Genomic DNA, 27881 nt, shown 5'->3' with positions numbered 1-27881 from the left:
AACTGTTTTCTCTCAGAGGGTTGTACGACTTTGGAATTCTCTGCCTCAGAAGGTGGTGGAGGTGGGGGATCATTGAATATTTTTAAGGCAGAGGTAGATAGATTCCCGTTAGGCAAGAAAATCAAAGGTTATCAAGAGTAGATCGGAATGTGAATTCAAAACACAGACAGATCAGCCATGATCTTATTGAATGGCGGTGCAAGCTCAAGGAACCGAATGGCCTAATTCTGTTCTTATTTCGTATCTAATTCATTTGTTCATGTTCCATGTAAGGAAAGGCTGTTCTCAAATTGGGTCAAATTAGTAAACTGGCTGAACATTGCATCCATAGGGCAGAATTCAATGCTCATGGGCTGTGGGCTCATCCTTCACCTGGAAAGCCAGTGACAACTAGGCCGCAACCACTTCTGGGAGCCCCAAAAAGGATTTCCTCCCGAAGAGATAGTCTGCTGGCTACTGTTGGGGTTCCCGGGTCCTGCAGGAGGAATTTCCTGAGAGCTGCCAGTTGTTGTGTGGCCACTGCCGGTACTGCAGTAGGAGGAAGCTCGTCGCTGGAGCCTTGGAACGCAGCTAAGCGTGGTCGGATTGCAGGGGCAGTCAGAAAGAACCTGGTGAGGGAGGTGGGTTGGTATAAAGGGCAGGTGCAGGTGCTTTCCCACAGATCCTTCCCTTTCCAATGGCAGGTGCCTAAGAAGGAGTGCCCTCCCCAGCAGGCTGCATACCCACCAGGGTTTATGTGACTTGCCCACATACATGGCAAGGCTTCCACTGGTTGAAAAAGCACCGCATTAGGATGAGGCCTTTAAGTATCCACATAAGGGCTTTGATTACTTTTTAGGTGGAAAGGTCGTTCTTGACCTTTCTTACCAATCCCTTAATTGAAGCGAGTTGGACTCTCCAGCCCCACTATGCGGTCCCTCACGTCCCAGCCTGAACACAACATTCTGCCCATAATTGTACTAATTTTACGAATTGAATTTTGTGCTCCACCCTTTGATCAGACTCATTTGCATTCAGCTGAATGAAAGACATTTCCTGGATCAGTGCAATCAGAGTTTTATTACATAATTGTGTGTTATTTTCCTGCTGCTGCAAAAAAAAATCCGCGATGTATTTAAAAGTTGTAGTCTGGTACCATTTTATTAATAAGCTGAAAATGGGCTGATTACAAAAAAATAATTAGCTTTTAAGTGTGTCCAGTTCCACCAGCTGTGAGTTTCAAATAACTGAAAATGATTTTGAAGAATCTTCACAAAATCATGTCCTAGTTTAATTGTTGCCCAGTTTCTTAGTAAGTTAAACATTTTTTAATATTCCGAAGCTTTTAAAAGGTGCGTATTATTCTTGTGTCTAAATGAAATGATTAATTTTAAGAGCTTCCTTCCATACCCAGATACTAGTGCAATTAATAGAAACTAGCAGTGGTGATTAATTCAGTCTGGTTGTATGGCCAGTTCTGTGAGTGGGGTCTGCTTATAGTGCGTACGTTTTTTTTAAAACAAGGTACAAATGATTGTGGAAACTCGATTTACACTGTGCAGAATTTGCACTTGAAATTCCTGGATCTTTTGCATGGGTTTGGATTTTTTCGAGTGAATGGCATTAAAAAAAGAATAATTCCAATCTAACAGAAACATCAGGCTACTTTATTTTAAATCGCATGTTGGATTAACTTTACAGAGTGCAATTCCAAAAACTGTTAAGGCTGGCGTTAGACTGCATTTTGGTATGAAACCGACGTGAGACAACTTGGGAGAGGGAGGAGGAGGGGTTTTGAATAAGTGGGGGAAAAAAACATTTGATAGAAAAACATTTCATATTTTTTGGAACTATGAGGATTTATACTGCCATTTTTTTTTTACTAATGTGCACTCAAATCCACTTTGCATTATTGCTGAAGTGACAGTATAATTGTACCCAAAGTGATGGAAGAGATTGTCTGTATTCCACAAATGTCAGTCTAATTCAGGATAAAAAGGGTTAACTTCCTCTTGCATAGACACATATTTAGGTTTGGGCAAAATGTCTCTAGGATGGCATTAACCTCTATTTAGGTTTTGCACTGCGCTATTTTCATTTTATTGCAATCAATAAAACATTACAGCTGTGTGACATTCTCTGAGCAAGGAACACATGAAACAAATGCTGTTCGGTAAAAGACTTAAATAGAAATATTTTTTAAAATGTTGTCAAACACCGCACAAAAGTGAGCCTCTAAAATAACTTCAAATCAGCTGGAACTCAGGTCTGTGCTGAAACATTAGGCGGCACGAATTCCTGAAGGAGTAAATGTTGTAGGTAAGAGCACTTGTAAAGTTGATCCTCATAAATCAGATTGGGTTGCGCCATCTGTAGACAGCAAACCATATCCCAGAGATACATGCGTACTCCGTAGTTCATCAAGGCCTCGCTCGGAGCCTCTAGTAACCTAGGAAAGTGGTTGGCACCTACATAGTAATTTACGAGAGCCATTGACCATGACAAAGTGTACTTTTATTATTAAGGTAAACAGAACCCCTCAGTAGCAAGAAGGCTCCGGCTATTATGCACACAAATATATTTTATTCTTGTAAAAACACTTTTGTGCAGACTTCCTTTCACCAATGAAAAGATTTGGTTTGGTATTATTATTTCATTTGGCTTCTGTCCAGAGAGGAGAGTCTCCAGGTCTTATGTAGCCAAAACTAACACAGGGTTGGGTGGACTGATGACCAAGCAGGGTGCCTGCTGTCTCATGCCCTTGAGGTGTTATGATTCAATAATTTTATTCATTTAAAGGACTTAGAGGGGGTCATCAAGAACAAAGGTGGAATCTCATGTAAAATGAGTTTGTGGTAGCTCAAGGGGAAGAAATTCCTTTCACCACAGGACTAGGCGCTACTGGTAGGCTCGAGAGCTACACTGAAACCTTTATGAACAGTGGAAAAGCAAATATTACTCATTGTAATTGAGCTGCTTCCTTCAAAATCTGCCAAAATGAAAAAGGCAGGCTGAGTAGCTACTGGGCACATCAAATTTAAGTTGCATGCTTGAAAGATAATTATGGAGTTGCCTAGATAAATAAGAAAGCAATTAGCAATAATAAATTGCACTCTTGGTCTTCATTTAGGGACCCACTGAACGTCTTGCAATCCTATCAAACTCCTAGTTGCCTGTTTCTGTTGCTGCTGACTATCGTGTCTGTGCTTGCCCCCTTCAGTCATGTCCCGACTGCAGGAGTGAACATGTCTATTGACCCCTGATATGTCGATGCGGCTTCAGTGAACAGTAGAAGGACCCAGAGGTTTAAACGGTTCAGATTGTGTTTTGTTTGATTTTCTGACTTGGCACTGATTGCTCTGAAGGTCTTTGTGCAAAAGGTGGACAAGTAACTCAGCAGTGGTGCAGTGTTGTTGGAGCACAACAAATGCTGCGACAGCACCTTCGATTTCAAGCAGACTTGACCTGGACATTCAAATGACTTGATGTGGAGATGCCGGCGTTGGACTGGGATGGGCACAGTAAGAAGTCTCACAACACCAGGTTAAAGTCCAACAGCTTTGTATTGAAACACTAGCTTTCGGAGCACTGCTCCTTCCTCAGGTGTTTCACCTGATGGAGGAACTGCGCTCCGAAAGCTAGTGATTCGAAACAAACCTGTTGGATTCAAATGACTGATATTGGATAGATGCTCTAAAGCTGCTCAGATCCAATCACAGGCTGCTGATAGGCTTGGAGAGAAACCAGCCTGTGACGGGAAAAGCAACAAAGAGTGGAAAGGTAATTGAAGGCCAGTGCTTAGGGTCCATACCGCGAGGCTGCTGGAGCGCACAGTACAGGGTCCAGACCGCGGGGCAGCTGGAGCGACAGTGCAAGGTCCAGGCCGCGAGACACTAGAAGGACAGTGCAGGGTCCAGACTGTGAGACAGCTGGGCGACAGTGCAGGGTCCAGGCCGCGAGACACTAGAAGGACAGTGCAGGGTCCAGACCACGAGGCCGCTGGAGCGACAGTGCAGGATCCAGACCACGAGGCAGCTGGAGCGACAGTGCAGAGTCCAGGCCGCGAGACACGAGAAGGACAGTGCAGGGTCCAGACTGTGAGACAGCTGGAGCGACAGTGCAGGGTGCAGACTGTGAGACAGCAGGAGGGACAGTGCAGGGTCCAGACCATGAGGCAGCAGGAGCGACAGTGCAGGATCCAGACTGCGAGGCAGCTGGAGCGACAGTGCAGGGTCCAGACTGCGAGGCAGCTGGAGCGACAGTGCAGGGTCCAGACCGCAAGGCAGCAGGAGCGACAGTGCAGGGTCCAGAATTCAGGACACAAGAGCGACAGTGCAGGGTCCAGACTGCGAGGCAGCTGGAGCGACAGTGCAGGATCCAGACTGTGAGGTAGCTAGAGCGACAGGGCAGGGTCCAGACCGCGAGGCAGCAGGAGCGACAGTGCAGGGTCCAGAATGCAGGACACAAGAGCGACAGTGCAGGGTCCAGACTGTGAGGTAGCTGGAGCGACAGTGCAGGGTCCAGACCGCGAGGCAGCAGGAGCGACAGTGCAGGGTCCAGAATGCAGGACACAAGAGCGACAGTGCAGGGTCCAGACTGCGAGGCAGCTGGAGCGACAGTGCAGGATCCAGACTGTGAGGCAGCAGGAGCGACAGTGCAGGGTCCAGACTGCGAGGCAGCTGGAGCGACAGGGCAGGGTCCAGACCGCGAGGCAGCAGGAGCGACAATGCAGGGTCCAGGATGCAGGACACAAGAGCGCCAGTGCAGGGTCCAGACCACGAGGCAGCTGGAGCGACAGTGCAGGGTCCAGACCGCAAGGCAGCAGGAGCGACAGTGCAGGGTCCAGACCGCGAGGCAGCTGGAGCGACAGTGCAGGGCACAGAATGTGAGGCAACTGGAGCGACAGTGCAGGGTGCAGACCGCGAGGCAGCTGGAGCGACAGTGCAGGGTCCAGACCGCGAGGCAGCAGGAGCGACAGTGCAGGGTCCAGACCGCGAGGCAGCTGGAGGGACAGTGCAGCGTCCAGACCGCGAGTCAGCTGGAGCGACAGTGCAGGGTCCAGAACGCGAGGCAGCAGGAGCGACAGTGCAGGGTGCAGACCGCGAGGCAGCTGGAGCGACAGTGCAGGGTGCAGACCGCGAGGCAGCTGGAGCGACAGTGCAGGGTCCAAACCGTGAGGCAGCAAGAGCGACAGTGCAGGGTCCAGAACGCAGGACACTAGAGCGACAGTGCAGGGTCCAGACCGCGAGGCAGCTGGAGTGATATTGCAGTGTCCAGACTACAAGACACTGGAGCGACAGTGCAGGGTCCAGGCCGCGAGGCAGCAGGAGCGACAGTGCAGGGTCCAGAACGCAGGACACTGGAGCGACAGTGCAGGGTCCAGACCGCGAGGCAGCTGCAGCGACAGTGCAGGGAACAGACCATGAGGCAGCTGGAGCGACAGTGCAGGGTCCAGACCATGAGGCAGCTGGGGCGACAGTGCAGGATCCAGACTGTGAGGCAGCTGGAGCGACAGTGCAGGATCCAGACTGTGAGGCAGCTGGAGCGACAGTGCAGGATCCAGCCTGTGAGGCAGCTGGAGCGACAGTGCAGGATCCAGACCATGAGGCAGCTGGAACGATAGTGCAGGGTCCAGACCGCGAGGCAGCTGGAGCAACAGTGCAGGGCCCAGACTGCGAGGCAACTGGAGCGACAGTGCAGGGTCCAGAATGCAGGACACAAGAGCGACAGTGCAGGGTCCAGACCACGAGGCAGCTGGAGCGACAGTGCAGGGTCCAGACCGCGAGGCAGCTGGAGCAACAGTGCAGGGCCCAGACTGCGAGGCAACTGGAGCGACAGTGCAGGGTGCAGACCGCGAGGCAGCTGGAGCGACAGTGCAGGGTCCAGGCCGCGAGGCAGCTGGAGCGACAGTGCAGGGTCCAGACCTCGAGTCAGCTGGAGCGACAGTGCAGGGTCCAGACCGCGAGGCAGCAGGAGCGACAGTGCAGGGTCCAGACCGCGAGGCAGCAGGAGCGACAGTGCAGCGTCCAGACCGCGAGGCAGCAGGAGCGACAGTGCAGCGTCCAGACCGCGAGGCAGCTGGAGCGACACTGCAGGGTCCAAACTGCGAGGCAGCTGGAGCGACAGTGCAGGGTGCAGACCGCGAGGCAGCTGGAGCGACAGTGCAGGGTCCAGACCACGAGGCAGCAGGAGCGACAGTGCAGCGTCCAGACCGCGAGTCAGCTGGAGCGACAGTGCAGGGTCCAGAACGCGAGGCAGCTGGAGCGACAGTGCAGGGTGCAGACCGCGAGGCAGCTGGAGCGACAGTGCAGGGTGCAGACCGCGAGGCAGCTGGAGCGACAGTGCAGGATCCAGACCACGAGGCAGCTGGAGCGACAGTGCAGTGTCCAGAACGCAGGACACTAGAGCGACAGTGCAGGGTCCATACCGCGAGGCAGCAGGAGCGACAGTGCAGGGTACAGAACGCAGGACACTAGAGCGACAGTGCAGGGACCAGACCGCGAGGCAGCTGCAGTGATAGTGCAGGGTCCAGACCGCGAGGCAGCAGGAGCGACAGTGCAGGGTCCAGAATGCAGGACACAAGAGCGACAGTGCAGGGTCCAGACCACGAGGCAGCTGGAGCGACCGTGCAGGGTCCCGACCGCAAGGCAGCAGGAGCGACAGTGCAGCGTCCAGACCGCGAGGCAGCTGGAGCGACACTGCAGGGTCCAGACCGCGAGGCAGCTGGAGCGACAAGTGCAGGGCCCAGACTGCGAGGCAACTGGAGCGACAGTGCAGGGTGCAGACCGCGAGGCAGCTGGAGCAACAGTGCAGGGTCCAGACCGCGAGGCAGCAGGAGCGACAGTGCAGCGTCCAGACCGCGAGTCAGCTGGAGCGATAGTGCAGGGTCCAGACCGCGAGGCAGCAGGAGCGACAGTGCAGCGTCCAGACCGCGAGGCAGCTGGAGCGACACTGCAGGTGCAGACCGCGAGGCAGCTGGAGCGACAGTGCAGGGTGCAGACCGCGAGGCCGCTGGAGCGACAGTGCAGGATCCAGACCACGAGGCAGCTGGAGCGACAGTGCAGTGTCCAGAACGCAGGACACTAGAGCGACAGTGCAGGTTCCATACCGCGAGGCAGCAGGAGCGACAGTGCAGGGTCCAGAACGCAGGACACTAGAGCGACAGTGCAGGGTCCAGACCGCGAGGCAGCTGGAGTGATAGTGCAGTGTCCAGACTACAAGACACTGGAGCGACAGTGCAGGGTCCAGACCGCGAGGCAGCTGGAGCGACAGTGCAGGGTCCAGACCATGAGGCAGCTGGAGGGACAGTGCAGGGTGCAGACCGTGAGACAGCTGGAGCGACAGTGCAGGATCCAGACTGTGAGGTAGCTGGAGCGACAGTGCAGGCTCCAGACCGCGAGGCAGCTGGAGCGACAGTGCAGGCTCCAGACCATGAGGCAGCTGGAGGGACAGTGCAGGGTGCAGACCGTGAGACAGCTGGAGCGACAGTGCAGGATCCAGACTGTGAGGTAGCTGGAGCGACAGTGCAGGGTCCAGAACGCGAGGCAGCAGGAGCGACAGTGCAGGGTCCAGAACACAGGACACTGGAGCGACAGTGCAGGGTCCAGACCGCGAGGCAGCTGCAGCGACAGTGCAGGGACCAGACCATGAGGCAGCTGGAGGGACAGTGCAGGGTGCAGACCGTGAGACAGCTGGAGCGACAGTGCAGGATCCAGACTGTGAGGTAGCTGGAGCGACAGTGCAGGATCCAGACTGTGAGGCAGCAGGAGCGACAGTGCAGGATCCAGACTGTGAGGTAGCTGGAGCGACAGTGCAGGGTCCAGACCGCGAGGCAGCAGGAGCGACAGTGCAGGGTCCAGACTGTGAGGCAGCTGGAGCGACAGTGCAGGGTCCAGAACGCAAGGCAGCAGGAGCGACAGTGCAGGGTCCAGACTGTGAGGCAGCTGGAGCGACAGTGCAGGGTCCAGACCGCGAGGCAGCAGGAGCGACAGTGCAGGGTCCAGACTGTGAGGCAGCTGGAGCGACAGTGCAGGGTCCAGAACGCAAGGCAGCAGGAGCGACAGTGCAGGGTCCAGACTGTGAGGCAGCAGGAGCGACAGTGCAGGGTCCAGACCATGAGGCAGCTGGAGCGACAGTGCAGGGTCCAGATTGCGAGACAGCTGGAGCGACAGTGCAGGGTCCAGACCGTGACGCAGCTGGAGCGACAGTGCAGGGTCCAGACGGTGAGACAGCTGGAGCGACAGTGCAGGGTCCAGACCGCGAGGCAGCAGGAGCGACAGTGCAGGGTCCAGACCATGAGGCAGCTGGAGCGACAGTGCAGGGTCCAGATTGCGAGACAGCTGGAGCGACAGTGCAGGGTCCAGACCGTGACGCAGCTGGAGCGACAGTGCAGGGTCCAGACCGTGAGACAGCTGGAGCGACAGTGCAGGGTCCAGACCGCGACGCAGCTGGAGCGAAAGTGCAGAGTCCAGACCGCAAGGCAGCAGGAGCGACAGTGCAGGGTCCAGACCGCGACGCAGCTGGAGCGAAAGTGCAGGGTCCAGACCGCGAGGCAGCTGGAGCGACCGTGCAGGGTCCAGACCATGAGGCAGCTGGAGCGACAGTGCAGGGTCCAGACCACGAGGCAGCTGGAGTGACAGTGCATGGTCCAGACCGCAGGGCGACTGGAGCGACAGTGCAGGGTCCAGTCCGCGAGACACTGGAGGGACAGTGCAGGATCCAGACTGTGAGACAACTGGAGGGACAGTGCCGTGTCCAGACCGTGAGGCAGCTGGAGCGACAGTGCAGGGCCCAGACCACGAGGCAGCTAGAGCGACAGTGCAGGGTCCAGATCGTGAGACAGCTGGAGAGACAGAGCAGGGTCCAGACCGTGAGACAGCTGGAGAGACAGTGCAGGGTCCAGACTGCGAGGCAGCTGGAGCGACAGTGCATGGTCCAGACCGCGAGGCAGTTGGAGCGACAGTGCAGGGTCCAGACCGTGAGACAGCTGGAGAGACAGTGCAGGGTCCAGACTGCGAGGCAGCTGGAGCGACAGTGCAGAGTCCAGACCACGAAGCAGCTGGAGCGACAGTGCAGGGTCCAGACTGCGAGGCAGCTGGAGCGACAGTGCAGAGTCCAGACCGCAAGGCAGCAGGAGCGACTGTGCAGGGTCCAGACCGCGAGGCAGCTGGAGCGACAGTGCAGGGTCCAGACCGCAAGGCAGCAGGAGCGACAGTGCAGGGTCCAGACCGCGAGGCAGCTGGAGCGACAGTGCAGGGTCCAGAATGCAGGACACAAGAGTGACAGTGCAGGGTCCAGACCACGAGGCAGCTGGAGCGACAGTGCAGGGTCCAGAATGCAGGACACAAGAGCGACAGTGCAGGGTCCAGACCACGAGGCAGCTGGAGCGACAGTGCAGGGTCCAGACCGCAAGGCAGCAGGAGCGACAGTGCAGGGTCCAGACCACGAGGCAGCTGGAGCGACAGTGCAGGGCCCATACTGCCAGGCAACTGGAGCGACAGTGCAGGGTGCAGACCGCGAGGCAGCTGGAGCGACAGTGCAGGGACCAGACCGCGAGGCAGCAGGAGCGACAGTGCAGGGTCCAGACCGTGTGACAGCTGGAGCGACAGTGCAGGGTCCAGACCGCGAGGCAGCTGGAGCGACAGTGCAGGGTCCAGACCATGAGGCTGCAGGAACGCACAGTGCAGGATCCAGACTGTGAGACAACTGGAGGGACAGTGCAGGGTGCAGACCGTGAGGCAGCAGGAGCGACAGTGCAGGGCCCAGACCACGAGGCAGCTGGAGCGACAGTGCAGGGTCCAGAATGCAGGACACAAGAGTGACAGTGCAGGGTCCAGACCGCGAGGCAGCAGGAGCGACAGTGCAGGGTCCAGAATGCAGGACACAAGAGCGACAGTGCAGGGTCCAGACTGCGAGGCAGCTGGAGCGACAGTGCAGGATCCAGACTGTGAGGTAGCTGGAGCGACAGGGCAGGGTCCAGACCGCGAGGCAGCAGGAGCGACAGTGCAGGGTCCAGATTGCGAGACAGCTGGAGCGACAGTGCAGGGTCCAGAACGCAAGGCAGCAGGAGCGACAGTGCAGGGTCCAGACCGCGAGGCAACTGGAGCGACAGTGCAGGGTCCAGACCGCAAGGCAGCTGGAGCGACAGTGCAGGGTCCAGACCGCAAGGCAGCTGGTGCGACAGTGCAGGGCCCAGACTGCAAGGCAGCAGGAGCGACAGTGCAGGGTCCAGACCGCAAGGCAGCAGGAGCGACAGTGCAGCGTCCAGACCGCAAGGCTGCAGGAGCGACAGTGCAGGGTCCAGACCGTGAGGCAGCTGGAGCGACAGTGCAGGATCCAGACCGTGACGCAGCTGGAGCGACAGTGCAGGGTCCAGACCGTGAGACAGCTGGAGCGACAGTGCAGGGTCCAGACCGCGACGCAGCTGGAGCGAAAGTGCAGGGTCCAGACCGCAAGGCAGCAGGAGCGACAGTGCAGGGTACAGTCCACGAGACACTGGAGCGACAGTGCAGGGTCCAGACCATGAGGCAGCTGGAGCGACAGTGCAGGGTCCAGACCGTGAGACAGCTGGAGCGACAGTGCAGGGTCCAGACCATGAGGCAGCTGGATCGACAGTGCAGGGTCCAGACCGCAGGGCGGCTGGAGCGACAGTGCAGTGTCCAGACCGCGAGGCAGCTGGAGCGACAGTACAGGGCCCAGACCGTAAGGCAGCTGGAGCGACAGTGCAGGGTCCAGATCGTGAGACAGCTGGAGCGACAGTGCAGGGTCCAGACCATGAGGCAGCTGGAGTGACAGTGCAGGGTCCAGATCGTGGGACAGCTGGAGAGACAGTGCAGGGTCCAGACCGCGAGGCAGCTGCAGCGACAGTGCAGGGTCCAGACCGCGAGGCAGTTGGAGCGACAGTGCAGGGTCCTGACCGTGAGACAGCTGGAGCGACAGTGCAGGGTGCAGACCGCGAGGCAGCTGGAGCGACAGTGCAGGGACCAGACCGCGAGGCAGCAGGAGCGACAGTGCAGGGTCCAGACCGTGTGACAGCTGGAGCGACAGTGCAGGGTCCAGACCGCGAGGCAGCTGGAGCGACAGTGCAGGGTCCAGACCATGAGGCTGCAGGAACGCACAGTGCAGGATCCAGACTGTGAGACAACTGGAGGGACAGTGCAGGGTGCAGACCGTGAGGCAGCAGGAGCGACAGTGCAGGGCCCAGACCACGAGGCAGCTGGAGCGACAGTGCAGGGTCCAGAATGCAGGGCACAAGAGTGACAGTGCAGGGTCCAGACCGCGAGGCAGCAGGAGCGACAGTGCAGGGTCCAGAATGCAGGACACAAGAGCGACAGTGCAGGGTCCAGACTGCGAGGCAGCTGGAGCGACAGTGCAGGATCCAGACTGTGAGGTAGCTGGAGCGACAGGGCAGGGTCCAGACCGCGAGGCAGCAGGAGCGACAGTGCAGGGTCCAGATTGCGAGACAGCTGGAGCGACAGTGCAGGGTCCAGAACGCAAGGCAGCAGGAGCGACAGTGCAGGGTCCAGACCGCGAGGCAACTGGAGCGACAGTGCAGGGTCCAGACCGCAAGGCAGCTGGAGCGACAGTGCAGGGTCCAGACCGCAAGGCAGCTGGTGCGACAGTGCAGGGCCCAGACTGCAAGGCAGCAGGAGCGACAGTGCAGGGTCCAGACCGCAAGGCAGCAGGAGCGACAGTGCAGCGTCCAGACCGCAAGGCAGCAGGAGCGACAGTGCAGGGTCCAGACCGTGAGGCAGCTGGAGCGACAGTGCAGGATCCAGACCGTGACGCAGCTGGAGCGACAGTGCAGGGTCCAGACCGTGAGACAGCTGGAGCGACAGTGCAGGGTCCAGACCGCGACGCAGCTGGAGCGAAAGTGCAGGGTCCAGACCGCAAGGCAGCAGGAGCGACAGTGCAGGGTACAGTCCACGAGACACTGGAGCGACAGTGCAGGGTCCAGACCATGAGGCAGCTGGAGCGACAGTGCAGGGTCCAGACCGTGAGACAGCTGGAGCGACAGTGCAGGGTCCAGACCATGAGGCAGCTGGATCGACAGTGCAGGGTCCAGACCGCAGGGCGGCTGGAGCGACAGTGCAGGGTCCAGACCGCGAGGCAGCTGGAGCGACAGTACAGGGCCCAGACCGTAAGGCAGCTGGAGCGACAGTGCAGGGTCCAGATCGTGAGACAGCTGGAGCGACAGTGCAGGGTCCAGACCATGAGGCAGCTGGAGTGACAGTGCAGGGTCCAGATCGTGGGACAGCTGGAGAGACAGTGCAGGGTCCAGACCGCGAGGCAGCTGCAGCGACAGTGCAGGGTCCAGACCGCGAGGCAGTTGGAGCGACAGTGCAGGGTCCTGACCGTGAGACAGCTGGAGCGACAGTGCAGGGTCCAGACCGCGAGGCAGCTGGAGCGACAGTGCAGGGTCCAGACCACGAGGCAGCTGGAGCGACAGTGCAGTGTCCAGTCCGCAAGGCAGCTGGAGCGACAGTGCAGGGTCCAGACCGCAAGGCAGCAGGAACGACAGTGCAGGGTCCAGATTGCGAGACAGCTGGAGAGACAGTGCAGGGTCCAGACCATGAGACAGCTGGAGCGACCGTGCAGGGTCCAGACCGTGAGACAGCTGGAGCGACAGTGCAGGGTCCAGACCGCGAGGCAACTGGAGCGACGGTGCAGGGTCCAGACCGTGAGACAGCTGGTGCGACAGTGCAGGGCCCAGACTGCAAGGCAGCAGGAGCGACAGTGCAGGGTCCAGACCACGAGGCAGCTGGAGCGACAGTGCAGGGTCCAGACCATGAGGCAGCTGGAGTGACATTGCAGGGTCCAGATCGTGAGACAGCTGGAGAGACAGTGCAGGGTCCAGAACGCGAGGCAGCTGGAGCGACAGTGCAGGGTCCAGACCATGAGGCAGCTGGAGTGACAGTGCAGGGTCCAGATCGTGAGACAGCTGGAGAGACAGTGCAGGGTCCAGACCGCGAGGCAGCTGCAGCGACAGTGCAGGGTCCAGACCGCGAGGCAGTTGGAGCGACAGTGCAGGGTCCAGACCGTGAGACAGCTGGAGAGACAGTGCAGGGTCCAGACCGCGAGGCAGCTGGAGCGACAGTGCAGGGTCCAGACCGCAAGGCAGCTGGAGCGACAGTGCAGGGTCCAGACCGCGACGCAGCTGGAGCGAAAGTGCAGGGTCCAGACCGCGAGGCAGCTGGAGCGACCGTGCAGGGTCCAGACCATGAGGCAGCTGGAGCGACAGTGCAGGGTCCAGACCACGAGGCAGCTGGAGTGACAGTGCATGGTCCAGACCGCAGGGCGACTGGAGCGACAGTGCAGGGTCCAGTCCGCGAGACACTGGAGGGACAGTGCAGGATCCAGACTGTGAGACAACTGGAGGGACAGTGCCGTGTCCAGACCGTGAGGCAGCTGGAGCGACAGTGCAGGGCCCAGACCACGAGGCAGCTAGAGCGACAGTGCAGGGTCCAGATCGTGAGACAGCTGGAGAGACAGTGCAGGGTCCAGACCGTGAGACAGCTGGAGAGACAGTGCAGGGTCCAGACTGCGAGGCAGCTGGAGCGACAGTGCATGGTCCAGACCGCGAGGCAGTTGGAGCGACAGTGCAGGGTCCAGACCGTGAGACAGCTGGAGAGACAGTGCAGGGTCCAGACTGCGAGGCAGCTGGAGCGACAGTGCAGAGTCCAGACCACGAAGCAGCTGGAGCGACAGTGCAGGGTCCAGACTGCGAGGCAGCTGGAGCGACAGTGCAGAGTCCAGACCGCAAGGCAGCAGGAGCGACTGTGCAGGGTCCAGACCGCGAGGCAGCTGGAGCGACAGTGCAGGGTCCAGACCGCAAGGCAGCAGGAGCGACAGTGCAGGGTCCAGACCGCGAGGCAGCTGGAGCGACAGTGCAGGGTCCAGAATGCAGGACACAAGAGTGACAGTGCAGGGTCCAGACCACGAGGCAGCTGGAGCGACAGTGCAGGGTCCAGAATGCAGGACACAAGAGCGACAGTGCAGGGTCCAGACCACGAGGCAGCTGGAGCGACAGTGCAGGGTCCAGACCGCAAGGCAGCAGGAGCGACAGTGCAGGGTCCAGACCACGAGGCAGCTGGAGCGACAGTGCAGGGCCCATACTGCCAGGCAACTGGAGCGACAGTGCAGGGTGCAGACCGCGAGGCAGCTGGAGCGACAGTGCAGGGACCAGACCGCGAGGCAGCAGGAGCGACAGTGCAGGGTCCAGACCGTGTGACAGCTGGAGCGACAGTGCAGGGTCCAGACCGCGAGGCAGCTGGAGCGACAGTGCAGGGTCCAGACCATGAGGCTGCAGGAACGCACAGTGCAGGATCCAGACTGTGAGACAACTGGAGGGACAGTGCAGGGTGCAGACCGTGAGGCAGCAGGAGCGACAGTGCAGGGCCCAGACCACGAGGCAGCTGGAGCGACAGTGCAGGGTCCAGAATGCAGGACACAAGAGTGACAGTGCAGGGTCCAGACCGCGAGGCAGCAGGAGCGACAGTGCAGGGTCCAGAATGCAGGACACAAGAGCGACAGTGCAGGGTCCAGACTGCGAGGCAGCTGGAGCGACAGTGCAGGATCCAGACTGTGAGGTAGCTGGAGCGACAGGGCAGGGTCCAGACCGCGAGGCAGCAGGAGCGACAGTGCAGGGTCCAGATTGCGAGACAGCTGGAGCGACAGTGCAGGGTCCAGAACGCAAGGCAGCAGGAGCGACAGTGCAGGGTCCAGACCGCGAGGCAACTGGAGCGACAGTGCAGGGTCCAGACCGCAAGGCAGCTGGAGCGACAGTGCAGGGTCCAGACCGCAAGGCAGCTGGTGCGACAGTGCAGGGCCCAGACTGCAAGGCAGCAGGAGCGACAGTGCAGGGTCCAGACCGCAAGGCAGCAGGAGCGACAGTGCAGCGTCCAGACCGCAAGGCTGCAGGAGCGACAGTGCAGGGTCCAGACCGTGAGGCAGCTGGAGCGACAGTGCAGGATCCAGACCGTGACGCAGCTGGAGCGACAGTGCAGGGTCCAGACCGTGAGACAGCTGGAGCGACAGTGCAGGGTCCAGACCGCGACGCAGCTGGAGCGAAAGTGCAGGGTCCAGACCGCAAGGCAGCAGGAGCGACAGTGCAGGGTACAGTCCACGAGACACTGGAGCGACAGTGCAGGGTCCAGACCATGAGGCAGCTGGAGCGACAGTGCAGGGTCCAGACCGTGAGACAGCTGGAGCGACAGTGCAGGGTCCAGACCATGAGGCAGCTGGATCGACAGTGCAGGGTCCAGACCGCAGGGCGGCTGGAGCGACAGTGCAGTGTCCAGACCGCGAGGCAGCTGGAGCGACAGTACAGGGCCCAGACCGTAAGGCAGCTGGAGCGACAGTGCAGGGTCCAGATCGTGAGACAGCTGGAGCGACAGTGCAGGGTCCAGACCATGAGGCAGCTGGAGTGACAGTGCAGGGTCCAGATCGTGGGACAGCTGGAGAGACAGTGCAGGGTCCAGACCGCGAGGCAGCTGCAGCGACAGTGCAGGGTCCAGACCGCGAGGCAGTTGGAGCGACAGTGCAGGGTCCTGACCGTGAGACAGCTGGAGCGACAGTGCAGGGTGCAGACCGCGAGGCAGCTGGAGCGGCAGTGCAGGGACCAGACCGCGAGGCAGCAGGAGCGACAGTGCAGGGTCCAGACCGTGTGACAGCTGGAGCGACAGTGCAGGGTCCAGACCGCGAGGCAGCTGGAGCGACAGTGCAGGGTCCAGACCATGAGGCTGCAGGAACGCACAGTGCAGGATCCAGACTGTGAGACAACTGGAGGGACAGTGCAGGGTGCAGACCGTGAGGCAGCAGGAGCGACAGTGCAGGGCCCAGACCATGAGGCAGCTGGAGCGACAGTGCAGGGTCCAGAATGCAGGACACAAGAGTGACAGTGCAGGGTCCAGACCGCGAGGCAGCAGGAGCGACAGTGCAGGGTCCAGAATGCAGGACACAAGAGCGACAGTGCAGGGTCCAGACTGCGAGGCAGCTGGAGCGACAGTGCAGGATCCAGACTGTGAGGTAGCTGGAGCGACAGGGCAGGGTCCAGACCGCGAGGCAGCAGGAGCGACAGTGCAGGGTCCAGATTGCGAGACAGCTGGAGCGACAGTGCAGGGTCCAGAACGCAAGGCAGCAGGAGCGACAGTGCAGGGTCCAGACCGCGAGGCAACTGGAGCGACAGTGCAGGGTCCAGACCGCAAGGCAGCTGGAGCGACAGTGCAGGGTCCAGACCGCAAGGCAGCTGGTGCGACAGTGCAGGGCCCAGACTGCAAGGCAGCAGGAGCGACAGTGCAGGGTCCAGACCGCAAGGCAGCAGGAGCGACAGTGCAGCGTCCAGACCGCAAGGCAGCAGGAGCGACAGTGCAGGGTCCAGACCGTGAGGCAGCTGGAGCGACAGTGCAGGATCCAGACCGTGACGCAGCTGGAGCGACAGTGCAGGGTCCAGACCGTGAGACAGCTGGAGCGACAGTGCAGGGTCCAGACCGCGACGCAGCTGGAGCGAAAGTGCAGGGTCCAGACCGCAAGGCAGCAGGAGCGACAGTGCAGGGTACAGTCCACGAGACACTGGAGCGACAGTGCAGGGTCCAGACCATGAGGCAGCTGGAGCGACAGTGCAGGGTCCAGACCGTGAGACAGCTGGAGCGACAGTGCAGGGTCCAGACCATGAGGCAGCTGGATCGACAGTGCAGGGTCCAGACCGCAGGGCGGCTGGAGCGACAGTGCAGGGTCCAGACCGCGAGGCAGCTGGAGCGACAGTACAGGGCCCAGATCGTAAGGCAGCTGGAGCGACAGTGCAGGGTCCAGATCGTGAGACAGCTGGAGCGACAGTGCAGGGTCCAGACCATGAGGCAGCTGGAGTGACAGTGCAGGGTCCAGATCGTGGGACAGCTGGAGAGACAGTGCAGGGTCCAGACCGCGAGGCAGCTGCAGCGACAGTGCAGGGTCCAGACCGCGAGGCAGTTGGAGCGACAGTGCAGGGTCCTGACCGTGAGACAGCTGGAGCGACAGTGCAGGGTCCAGACCGCGAGGCAGCTGGAGCGACAGTGCAGGGTCCAGACCACGAGGCAGCTGGAGCGACAGTGCAGTGTCCAGTCCGCAAGGCAGCTGGAGCGACAGTGCAGGGTCCAGACCGCAAGGCAGCAGGAACGACAGTGCAGGGTCCAGATTGCGAGACAGCTGGAGAGACAGTGCAGGGTCCAGACCATGAGACAGCTGGAGCGACAGTGCAGGGTCCAGACCGCGAGGCAACTGGAGCGACGGTGCAGGGTCCAGACCGTGAGACAGCTGGTGCGACAGTGCAGGGCCCAGACTGCAAGGCAGCAGGAGCGACAGTGCAGGGTCCAGACCACGAGGCAGCTGGAGCGACAGTGCAGGGTCCAGACCATGAGGCAGCTGGAGTGACATTGCAGGGTCCAGATCGTGAGACAGCTGGAGAGACAGTGCAGGGTCCAGAACGCGAGGCAGCTGGAGCGACAGTGCAGGGTCCAGACCATGAGGCAGCTGGAGTGACAGTGCAGGGTCCAGATCGTGAGACAGCTGGAGAGACAGTGCAGGGTCCAGACCGCGAGGCAGCTGCAGCGACAGTGCAGGGTCCAGACCGCGAGGCAGTTGGAGCGACAGTGCAGGGTCCAGACCGTGAGACAGCTGGAGAGACAGTGCAGGGTCCAGACCGCGAGGCAGCTGGAGCGACAGTGCAGGGTCCAGACCGCAAGGCAGCTGGAGCGACAGTGCAGGGTCCAGACCGCGAGGCAGCTGGAGCGACAGTGCAGGGCCCAGACCGCGAGACATCTGGAGCGACAGTGCAGGGTCCAGACTGCGAGACACTAGAACGACAGTGCAGGGTCTAGACCAAGAGGCAGCTGGAGCGACAGTGCAGGGTCCAGACTGCGAGACACTAGAGCGACAGTGCAGGGTCTAGACCATGAGGCAGCTGGAGCGACAGTGCAGGGTCCAGACCACGAGGCAGCTGGAGCGACAGGGCAGTGTCCAGACTGCGAGTCAGCTGGAGCGACAGTGCAGGGTCCAGACCGTGAGACAGCTGGGCGACAGTGCAGGGTGCAGACCGTGAGGCTGCTGGAGCGACAGTGCAGGGTCCAGACCGTGAGACAGCTGGAGAGACAGTGCAGGGTCCAGACCGCGAGGCAGCTGGAGAGACAGTGCAGGGTCCAGACCACAAGACATTGGAGTGACAGTGCAGTGTCTAGACCGTGAGGCAGCTGGAGTGACCGTGCAGGGTCCAGACCGTGAGACAGCTGGAGCGACAGTGCAGAGTCCAGACCGCGAGGCAGCTGGAGCGACAGTGCAGGGTCCAGATCGTGAGGCAGCTGGAGCGACAGTGCTGGGTCCAGTCCGCAAGGCAGCAGGAGCGACAGTGCAGGGTCCAGGCCGCGAGGCAGCTGGAGCGACAGTGCAGGGTCCAGTCCGCAAGGCAGCAGTAGCGACAGTGCAGGGTCCAGACCGCGAGGCAGCTGGAGCGACAGTGCTGGGTCCAGTCCGCAAGGCAGCAGTAGCGACAGTGCAGGGTCCAGACCACGAGGCAGCTGGAGCGGCGGTGCAGGGTCCAGGCCACGAGGCAGCTGGAGCGACAGTGCAGGGTCCAGATTGCGAGAGACTGGAGCGACAATGTAGGGTCCAGACCATGAGGCAGCTTAAGCGACTGTGCAGTGTTCAGACCGTGAGACAGCTGGAGCGACAGTGCAGGGTCCAGAACACGGGACACTAGAGCGACAGTGCAGGGTCCAGATCATGGGACCACCGCCTAGGGGAGACGAAACTGCCTGGGAGGAACACACCATGTTCCGGGAGTCACTACTGCCGGGGCCCTCACCGGGATCGCCGCCGAAACTTAGACGCTCCAGTAGGACGACCAGGCCGCCCGATCGTCTGATTGCAGCACCATGAAGAAAATTAACAACGCAAGAACATTCTCCGCAACCCTTGATAGCATGGTACCTGCAATACCTGGTCCGACCATGAAAAGGCGACAGTAATACTGGCCAACACCCCGCTGGCTCTTTTTTTAACAGGGGGTGAATGTGGTAATACCAGGTATTGCGGTACCAGAGAGAGGAATAACCATTGGCTAGACCGCAGGGTCTACCATTGGGCAATGTACATAGCCCCGCCCTGAGAGGCGGGGTATAAGAACCAATGCCATCCCAGCAGCCTTCACTTCTGTATCTTCGCTGCTGGGTACAGTTCTATCTGATTAACGCTGAATCGATATGACTCCACGTGGACTCAAGCGTATTGATTGTGTATCACAGTGCAGGGTCCAGTCTGCGAGACACTGGAGTGACAGTGCAGGGTCCAGACCGCGAGACACTGGAGCGACAGTGCAGTGTCCTGTCCGCAAGGCAGCAGGAGCGACAGTGCAGGGTCCAGACCGCGAGGCAACTGGAGCGACAGTGCAGGGTCCAGACCAAGAGCAGCTGAAGCGACTGTGCAGGGTCCAGACCGTGAGACACTGGAGGGACAATGCAGGGTCCAGACGACGAGGATGCCGGAGCGACAGTGCAGGGACCAGACTGCGAGGCAGCTGGAGCGACAGTGCAGGGTCCAGACGACGAGGCAGCTGGAGCGACAGTGCAGGGTCCAGACCGTGAGACACTCGAGCGACAGTGCAGGGTCCAGACTGCGAGGCAGCTGGAGCGACAGTGCAGGGACCAGACTGCGAGGCAGCTGGAGCGACAGTGCAGGGACCAGACGACGAGGCAGCTGGAGCGACAGTGCAGGGTCCAGACCGTGAGACACTCGAGCGACAGTGCAGGGTCCAGACTGCGAGGCAGCTGGAGGGACAGTGCAGGGTCCAGACCGCGAGGCAGCTGGAGCGACAGTGCAGCGTCCAGACCGTGAGAAACTGGAGCGACAGTGCAAGGTCCAGACCGTGAGACAGCTGGAGCGACAGTGCAGGGTCCAGACCATGAGGCTGCAGGAACGCACAGTGCAGGGTCCAGACTGTGAGACAACTGGAGGGACAGTGCAGGGTGCAGACCGTGAGGCAGCAGGAGCGACAGTGCAGGGCCCAGACCACGAGGCAGCTGGAGCGACAGTGCAGGGTCCAGACCGTGAGACAGCTGGAGCGACAGTGCAGGGTCCAGACCATGAGGCTGCAGGAACGCACAGTGCAGGATCCAGACTGTGAGACAACTGGAGGGACAGTGCAGGGTGCAGACCGTGAGGCAGCAGGAGCGACAGTGCAGTGTCCAGACCGTGAGACAGCTGGAGCGACAGTGCAGGGTCCAGACCATGAGGCTGCAGGAACGCACAGTGCAGGATCCAGACTGTGAGACAACTGGAGGGACAGTGCAGGGTGCAGACCGTGAGGCAGCAGGAGCGACAGTGCAGGGCCCAGACCACGAGGCAGCTGGAGCGACAGTGCAGGGTCCAGATCGTGAGACAGCTGGAGAGACAGTGCAGGGTCCAGACCGCGAGGCAGTTGGAGCGACAGTGCAGGGTCCAGACCGTGAGACAGCTGGAGCGACAGTGCAGGGTCCAGACCGTGAGACAGCTAGAGCGACAGTGCAGGGTCCAGACTGCGAGGCAGCTGGAGCGACAGTGCAGGGTCCAGACTGCGAGGCAGCTGGAGCGACAGTGCAGGGTCCAGACCGCAAGGCAGCTGGAGCGACAGTGCAGGGTCTAGACCAAGAGGCAGCTGGAGCGACAGTGCAGGGTGCAGACTGCGAGGCAGCTGGAGCGACAATGCAGGGTCCAGACCGCAAGGCAGCTGGTGCGACAGTGCAGGTTCCAGACCGTGAGACAGCTGGAGCGACAGTGCAGGGTCCAGAACGCGAGACATCTGGAGCGACAGTGCAGGGTCTAGACCATGAGGCAGCTGGAGCGACAGTGCATGGTCCAGACCGCGAGGCAGCTGGAGCGACAGTGCAGGGTCCAGACCATGAGGCAGCTGGAGCGACAGTGCAGGATCCAGACTGTGAGGGAGCTGGAGCGACAGTGCAGGGTCCAGACCGCGAGGCAGCAGGAGCGACAGTGCAGGGTCCAGAATGCAGGACACAAGAGCGACAGTGCAGGGTCCAGACTGCGAGGCAGCTGGAGCGACAGTGCAGGATCCAGACTGTGAGGTAGCTGGAGCGACAGGGCAGGGTCCAGACCGCGAGGCAGCAGGAGCGACAGTGCAGGGTCCAGAATGCAGGACACAAGAGCGACAGTGCAGGGTCCAGACTGCGAGGCAGCTGGAGCGACAGTGCAGGATCCAGACTGTGAGGTAGCTGGAGCGACAGGGCAGGGTCCAGACCGCGAGGCAGCTGGAGCGACAGTGCAGGGTCCAGACCACGAGGCAGCTGGAGCGACAGTGCAGGGTCCAGACCGCAAGGCAGCAGGAGCGACAGTGCAGGGTCCAGACCGCGAGGCAGTTGGTGCGACAGTGCAGGGTCCAGACTGCGAGGCAACTGGAGCGACAGTGCAGGGTGCAGACCGCGAGGCAGCTGGAGCGACATTGCAGGGTCCAGACCGCGAGGCAGCAGGAGCGGCAGTGCAGCGTCCAGACCGCGAGGCAGTTGGAGCGACACTGCAGGGTGCAGACCGCGAGGCAGCTGGAGCGACAGTGCAGGGTGCAGACCGCGAGGCAGCTGGAGCGACAGTGCAGGGTCCAGACCACGAGACATCTGGAGCGACAGTGCAGTGTCCAGAACGCAGGACACTAGAGCGACAGTGCAGGGTCCATACCGCGAGGCAGCAGGAGCGACAGTGCAGGGTCCAGAACGCAGGACACTAGAGCGACAGTGCAGGGTCCAGACGGCGAGGCAGCTGGAGTGATAGTGCAGTGTCCAGACTACAAGACACTGGAGCGACAGTGCAGGGTCCAGAACGCGAGGCAGCAGGAGCGACAATGCAGGGTCCAGAACGCAGGACACTGGAGCAACAGTGCAGGGTCCAGACCACAAGGCAGCTGGAGCGACAGTGCAGGGTCCAGACCGCGAGGCAGCTGCAGCGACAGTGCAGGGACCAGACCACGAGGCAGCTGGAGCGACAGTGCAGTGTCCAGACCACGAGGCAGCTGGAGCGACAGTGCAGTGTCCAGTCCGCAAGGCAGCTGGAGCGACAGTGTAGGGTCCAGACCGCAAGGCAGCAGGAGCGACAGTGCAGGATCCAGATTGCGAGACAGCTGGAGCGACAGTGCAGGGTCCAGAACGCAAGGCAGCAGGAGCGACAGTGCAGGGTCCAGACCGCGAGGCAACTGGAGCGACAGTGCAGGGTCCAGACCGCAAAGCAGCTGGAGCGACAGTGCAGGGTCCAGACCGCAAGGCAGCTGGTGCGACAGTGCAGGGCCCAGACTGCAAGGCAGCAGGAGCGACAGTGCAGGGTCCAGACCGCAAGGCAGCAGGAGCGACAGTGCAGCGTCCAGACCGCAAGGCAGCAGGAGCGACAGTGCAGGGTCCAGACCGTGAGGCAGCTGGAGCGACAGTGCTGGGTCCAGACCGTGACGCAGCTGGAGCGACAGTGCAGGGTCCAGACCGTGAGACAGCTGGAGCGACAGTGCAGGTTCCAGACCGCGACGCAGCTGGAGCGAAAGTGCAGGGTCCAGACCGCAAGGCAGCAGGAGCGACAGTGCAGGGTACAGTCCACGAGACACTGGAGCGACAGTGCAGGGTCCAGACCATGAGGCAGCTGGAGCGACAGTGCAGGGTCCAGACCGTGAGACAGCTGGAGCGACAGTGCAGGGTCCAGACCATGAGGCAGCTGGATCGACAGTGCAGGGTCCAGACCGCAGGGCGGCTGGAGCGACAGTGCAGGGTCCAGACCGCGAGGCAGCTGGAGCGACAGTACAGGGCCCAGACCGTAAGGCAGCTGGAGCGACAGTGCTGGGTCCAGACCGTGAGGCAGCTGGAGCGACAGTGCAGGATCCAGACCGTGAGACAGCTGGAGCGACAGTGCAGGGTCCAGACCATGAGGCAGCTGGAGCGACAGTGCAGGGTCCAGACGGTGAGACAGCTGGAGCGACAGTGCAGGGTCCAGACCGTGAGACAGCTGGAGCGACAATGCAGGGTCCAGACCGCAGGGCGGCTGGAGCGACAGTGCAGGGCCCAGACCGTAAGGCAGCTGGAGCGACAGTGCAGGGTCCAGATCGTGAGACAGCTGGAGAGACAGTGCAGGGTCCAGACCACGAGGCAGCTGGAGCGACAGTGCAGGGTCCAGACCATGAGGCAGCTGGAGTGACAGTGCAGGGTCCAGATCGTGAGACAGCTGGAGAGACAGTGCAGGGTCCAGACCGCGAGGCAGCTGGAGCGACAGTGCAGGGTCCAGACCGCGAGGCAGCTGGAGCGACAGTGCAGGGTCCAGACCGCAAGGCAGCTGGAGCGACAGTGCAGGGTCCAGACTGCGCGGCAGCTGGAGCGACAGTGCAGGGCCCAGACCGCGAGACATCTGGAGCGACAGTGCAGGGTCCAGACTGCGAGACACTAGAGCGACAGTGCAGGGTCTAGACCAAGAGGCAGCTGGAGCGACAGTGCAGGGTCCAGACTGCGAGACACTAGAGCGACAGTGCAGGGTCTAGACCATGAGGCAGCTGGAGCGACAGTGCAGGGTCCAGACCAGGAGGCAGCTGGAGCGACAGTGCAGGGTCCAGACCGTGAGACAGCTGGGCGACAGTGCAGGGTCCAGACCGTGAGGCCGCTGGAGCGACAGTGCAGGGTCCAGACCGTGAGACAGCTGGAGAGACAGTGCAGGGTCCAGACCGCGAGGCAGCTGGAGAGACAGTGCAGGGTCCAGACCACAAGACATTGGAGTGACAGTGCAGTGTCTAGACCGTGAGGCAGCTGGAGTGACCGTGCAGGGTCCAGACCGTGAGACAGCTGGAGCGACAGTGCAGAGTCCAGACCGCGAGGCAGCTGGAGCGACAGTGCAGGGTCCAGATCGCGAGGCAGCTGGAGCGACAGTGCTGGGTCCAGTCCGCAAGGCAGCAGGAGCGACAGTGCAGGGTCCAGGCCGCGAGGCAGCTGGAGCGACAGTGCAGGGTCCAGTCCGCAAGGCAGCAGTAGCGACAGTGCAGGGTCCAGACCGCGAGGCAGCTGGAGCGACAGTGCTGGGTCCAGTCCGCAAGGCAGCAGTAGCGACAGTGCAGGGTCCAGACCACGAGGCAGCTGGAGCGGCAGTGCAGGGTCCAGGCCACGAGGCAGCTGGAGCGACAGTGCAGGGTCCAGATTGCGAGAGACTGGAGCGACAATGCAGGATCCAGACCATGAGGCAGCTTAAGCGACTGTGCAGTGTTCAGACCGTGAGACAGCTGGAGCGACAGTGCAGGGTCCAGAACACGGGACACTAGAGCGACAGTGCAGGGTCCAGATCATGGGACCACCGCCTAGGGGAGACAAAACTGCCTGGGAGGAACACACCATGTTCCGGGAGTCACTACTGCCGGGGCCCTCACCGGGATCGCCACCGAAACTTAGACGCTCCAGTAGGACGACCAGGCCGCCCGATCGTCTGATTGCAGCACCATGAAGAAAATTAACAACGCAAGAACATTCTCCGCAACCCTTGATAGCATGGTACCTGCAATACCTGGTCCGACCATGAAAAGGCGACAGTAATACTGGCCATCACCCCGCTGGCTCTTTTTTTAACAGGGGGTGAATGTGGTAATACCAGGTATTGCGGTACCAGAGAGAGGAATAACCATTGGCTAGACCGCAGGGTCTACCATTGGGCAATGTACATAGCCCCGCCCTGAGAGGCGGGGTATAAGAACCAATGCCATCCCAGCAGCCTTCACTTCTGTATCTTCGCTGCTGGGTACAGTTCTATCTGATTAACGCTGAATCGATATGACTCCACGTGGACTCAAGCGTATTGATTGTGTATCACAGTGCAGGGTCCAGTCTGCGAGACACTGGAGTGACAGTGCAGGGTCCAGACCGCGAGACACTGGAGCGACAGTGCAGTGTCCTGTCCGCAAGGCAGCAGGAGCGACAGTGCAGGGTCCAGATTGCGAGACAGCTGGAGCGGCAGTGCAGGGTCCAGACCGCGAGGCAGCTGGAGCGACAGTGCAGGGTCCAGACCAAGAGCAGCTGAAGCGACTGTGCAGGGTCCAGACCGTGAGACACTGGAGGGACAATGCAGGGTCCAGACTGCGAGGCAGCTGGAGGGACAGTGCAGGGTCCAGACCGCGAGGCAGCTGGAGCGACAGTGCAGCGTCCAGACCGTGAGAAACTGGAGCGACAGTGCAAGGTCCAGACCGTGAGACAGCTGGTGCGACAGTGCAGGGTCCAGACCGTGAGACACTGGAGGGACAGTGCAGGGTCCAGACCGCGAGGCAGCAGGAGCGACAGTGCAGGGTCCAGACCGCGAGGCAGCTGGGGCGACAGTGCAGGGTCCAGACCACATGACACTGGAGGGACAGTGCAGGATCCAGACCGAGAGCAGCTGGAGCGACAGTGCAGCGTCCAGACCGCGAGTCAGCTGGAGCGACAGTGCAGGGTCCAGACCGCGAGGCAGCTGGAGCGACACTGCAGGGTGCAGACCGCGAGGCAGCTGGAGCGACAGTGCAGGGTCCAGACCACGAGGCAGCTGGAGCGACAGTGCAGTGTCCAGAACGCAGGACACTAGAGCGACAGTGCAGGGTCCGTACCGCGAGGCAGCAGGAGCGACAGTGCAGGGTCCAGAACGCAGGACACTGGAGCGACAGTGCAGGGTCCAGACCGCGAGGCAGCTGCAGTGACAGTGCAGGGACCAGACCATGAGGCAGCTGGAGGGAAAGTGCAGGATCCAGACCATGAGGCAGCTGGAGCGACAGTGCAGGATCCAGACTGTGAGGTAGCTGGAGCGACAGTGCAGGGTCCAGACCGCGAGGCAGCAGGAGCGACAGTGCAGGATCCAGACTGTGAGGTAGCTGGAGCGACAGTGCAGGGTCCAGAATGCAGGACACAAGAGCGACAGTGCAGGGTCCAGACCACGAGGCAGCTGGAGCGACAGTGCAGGGTCCAGACCGCAAGGCAGCAGGAGCGACAGTGCAGGGTCCAGACCGCGAGGCAGCAGGAGCGACAGTGCAGGGTCCAGACCGCAAGGCAGCAGGAGCGACAGTGCAGGGTCCAGAATGCAGGACACAAGAGCGACAGTGCAGGGTCCAGACCACGAGGCAGCTGGAGCGACAGTGCAGGGTCCACACCGCAAGGCAGCAGGAGCGACAGTGCAGTGTCCAGACCGCGAGGCAGCAGGAGCGACAGTGCAGGGTCCAGACCGCAAGGCAGCAGGAGCGACAGTGCAGGGTCCAGACCGCGAGGCAGCTGGAGAGACAGTGCAGGGTCCAGACCACAAGACATTGGAGTGACAGTGCAGTGTCTAGACCGTGAGGCAGCTGGAGTGACCGTGCAGGGTCCAGACCGTGAGACAGCTGGAGCGACAGTGCAGAGTCCAGACCGCGAGGCAGCTGGAGCGACAGTGCAGGGTCCAGATCGCGAGGCAGCTGGAGCGACAGTGCTGGGTCCAGTCCGCAAGGCAGCAGGAGCGACAGTGCAGGGTCCAGGCCGCGAGGCAGCTGGAGCGACAGTGCAGGGTCCAGTCCGCAAGGCAGCAGTAGCGACAGTGCAGGGTCCAGACCGCGAGGCAGCTGGAGCGACAGTGCTGGGTCCAGTCCGCAAGGCAGCAGTAGCGACAGTGCAGGGTCCAGACCACGAGGCAGCTGGAGCGGCAGTGCAGGGTCCAGGCCACGAGGCAGCTGGAGCGACAGTGCAGGGTCCAGATTGCGAGAGACTGGAGCGACAATGCAGGATCCAGACCATGAGGCAGCTTAAGCGACTGTGCAGTGTTCAGACCATGAGACAGCTGGAGCGACAGTGCAGCGTCCAGACCGCGAGTCAGCTGGAGCGACAGTGCAGGGTCCAGACCGCGAGGCAGCTGGAGCGACACTGCAGGGTGCAGACCGCGAGGCAGCTGGAGCGACAGTGCAGGGTCCAGACCACGAGGCAGCTGGAGCGACAGTGCAGTGTCCAGAACGCAGGACACTAGAGCGACAGTGCAGGGTCCGTACCGCGAGGCAGCAGGAGCGACAGTGCAGGGTCCAGAACGCAGGACACTGGAGCGACAGTGCAGGGTCCAGACCGCGAGGCAGCTGCAGTGACAGTGCAGGGACCAGACCATGAGGCAGCTGGAGGGAAAGTGCAGGATCCAGACCATGAGGCAGCTGGAGCGACAGTGCAGGATCCAGACTGTGAGGTAGCTGGAGCGACAGTGCAGGGTCCAGACCGCGAGGCAGCAGGAGCGACAGTGCAGGATCCAGACTGTGAGGTAGCTGGAGCGACAGTGCAGGGTCCAGAATGCAGGACACAAGAGCGACAGTGCAGGGTCCAGACCACGAGGCAGCTGGAGCGACAGTGCAGGGTCCAGACCGCAAGGCAGCAGGAGCGACAGTGCAGGGTCCAGACCGCGAGGCAGCAGGAGCGACAGTGCAGGGTCCAGACCGCAAGGCAGCAGGAGCGACAGTGCAGGGTCCAGAATGCAGGACACAAGAGCGACAGTGCAGGGTCCAGACCACGAGGCAGCTGGAGCGACAGTGCAGGGTCCACACCGCAAGGCAGCAGGAGCGACAGTGCAGTGTCCAGACCGCGAGGCAGCAGGAGCGACAGTGCAGGGTCCAGACCGCAAGGCAGCAGGAGCGACAGTGCAGGGTCCAGACCGCGAGGCAGCTGGAGAGACAGTGCAGGGTCCAGACCACAAGACATTGGAGTGACAGTGCAGTGTCTAGACCGTGAGGCAGCTGGAGTGACCGTGCAGGGTCCAGACCGTGAGACAGCTGGAGCGACAGTGCAGAGTCCAGACCGCGAGGCAGCTGGAGCGACAGTGCAGGGTCCAGATCGCGAGGCAGCTGGAGCGACAGTGCTGGGTCCAGTCCGCAAGGCAGCAGGAGCGACAGTGCAGGGTCCAGGCCGCGAGGCAGCTGGAGC

The 27881-nt window shown here is 61.0% G+C and overlaps 1 long non-coding RNA gene across 1 annotated transcript in view; it reads right to left on the bottom strand.

The window, feature by feature from the left end:
- LOC140384811 (uncharacterized) overlaps nt 1-27881 on the bottom strand; it is a 271953-nt gene that overhangs the window by 99007 nt on the left and 145065 nt on the right. The window lies entirely within an intron of this gene.

This window comes from Scyliorhinus torazame, chromosome 10 (assembly GCF_047496885.1).
Source record: "Scyliorhinus torazame isolate Kashiwa2021f chromosome 10, sScyTor2.1, whole genome shotgun sequence".
In the NCBI taxonomy this organism is placed as follows: domain Eukaryota; kingdom Metazoa; phylum Chordata; class Chondrichthyes; order Carcharhiniformes; family Scyliorhinidae; genus Scyliorhinus; species Scyliorhinus torazame.
This window is presented reverse-complemented; position numbering and strand designations above follow the sequence as displayed.